We start from the raw sequence: 1,993 nt of genomic DNA on the forward strand, positions 1-1,993 counted from the left end.
CCTTCAAGCTTTTAAGACCCCAGACACTGTATCTTTTGATAGCCGGGCACCATCAGCTTTCTTCACCACATTTGCTTATGTACCCGCTTTCTCCTCAGCAATTGTGTCGGAAAGGTGAGCATCATGGAATGCCAGTTTAATAGAACAAAGTATTGTTGCATTGAGGGAGTACTTGAGTGGAGGCCTAATGTCCATCTGCTACCTTAATAATAAATCTATACATATATGCACATAGATCTATTTCCCCATCCTCATATATAAATATATTTACATATGTACATTTCTTTATTTAGACTTCTATAAGTGCCCTTTGCTTCCTAGCTCTTTCCTCTATTTCCTTTTACTTTCCTTTTGTTCCACTATCATGTTCAGCCTTCATTAGGGTTTCAGTAATTGCTGTTGATTACATTTCCCTTGGTCATGCCCTACCAGGCCTCCCACACCCTCCTCACCACCGATTTGGGTCACTTGTTGTTCCCTTGTCCCTTGGTTGGTTAATACCACTACCTTTCCCCCAACCCCACCCTCTCTCCTATGCCCCCCAGAACAGTCAGTCCAGTTGCTTTCTCCTCCAGCCTATCTTATTTAGAAAGACCAGTGGAGATAATAACATGCACAAAAACAAGACAGATCAAAACCAAGCAACAAAATAAAACAAAACAACAACAAGAAGCTAATGACAACAAAACAAAACACAACAACAAGAATGAAAAGCTTGTAGCTAGTTCAAGGACTGTTTGTTGGCCTTTAGGAGTGTTTTCCAGTTGAGTCTGTGGGGGCGCCAAGCCCTGGCCCCAAAATCTATTTTTGGTATTCCCTGAGGGCTTTGTTGTTCTGTACCCCTTGATGTTCTGTTCCATGCCCTTAGTGTTTTGCCTTGGTGTGGTGGGATCAGATCAGGCAAAATTCCCACACTGTCTCCAGTGTTGTCCCCTGTAGAGCTTTGGGTCAGTGAGGGATGTCGTGTCTCATAGTGGGGCCAGCCATGTGGTCTTCTCTGATCGGCTACACTGAGCAAGAATATCGTATTCAAGGCTTGGTGGGCCAGGATGTACTCCACTCTCTCTTCCACCCGCTTCATTTGCTCTGATCAGACATGTCCCTCTCCCGGAGCTGCAGATTCATCTGAAATAAATTCTTTTGTGGGGAGGGGCAGGTGTCCACATAGTTGGGATTGGGGCCAGCCCCTCAGACCTTCCCACTGGTTCCCTACTCCATGACAGCATGTTGCATTTATATCTTGGAGTACTGGGTTGAAGCCAGATGCTATATCTTTTGATAGCCGGCCTCCATCAGCTTTCTTCACTACATTTGTTTATGCACCCATTTGTCTTCATCGATCTTATCTGGGAGGTGAACACACTATGATATGATTTTTTTGTTCTTTGATGCCTGATAACTGATCCCTTCGCCACATTGTGATCATGCAAGCTGGTGTGCTTTTTCCATGTGGGCTTTGTAGCTTCTGAGCTAGATGGCTGCTTGTTTACCTTTAAGTCTTTAAGAGCCTAGATGCTATATCTTTTGATAGCCGGCTCCATCAGCTTTCTTCACATTTGTCTATGCACCTGCTTTGTCTTCAGCTATTGTGTTAGAAAGGTGAGCATCATGGAATGCCAGTTTAATAGAACAAAGTATTCTTGCCTTGACGGAGTACTTGAGTGGAGGCCTAATGTCCATCTGCTACCTTAATCCTAAACCTATAAATATATGCACATAAATCTATTTCGCCATCCTCATATATATATTTACATATGTACATGCCTATATTTAGACTTCTATAAGTACCCTTTGCCTCTTAGCTCTTTCCTCTATTTCCTTTTACTTTTCTCTTGTCCCACTATCATGCTCAACCTTCATTAGAGTTTCAGTAATTCCTCTCAATTACAGTACCCCTGGTCACGCCCTACCAGGCCTCCTACATCCTTCTCACCACCGATTTGGATCACTTGTTGTTCCCTTGTCCCTGGGTTTGTTAACACCACTTCCTTTC

This window comes from Echinops telfairi, unplaced genomic scaffold (assembly GCF_000313985.2).
Source record: "Echinops telfairi isolate 266 unplaced genomic scaffold, ASM31398v2 ScPeMD7_9;HRSCAF=40, whole genome shotgun sequence".
NCBI classification, from domain to species: domain Eukaryota; kingdom Metazoa; phylum Chordata; class Mammalia; order Afrosoricida; family Tenrecidae; genus Echinops; species Echinops telfairi.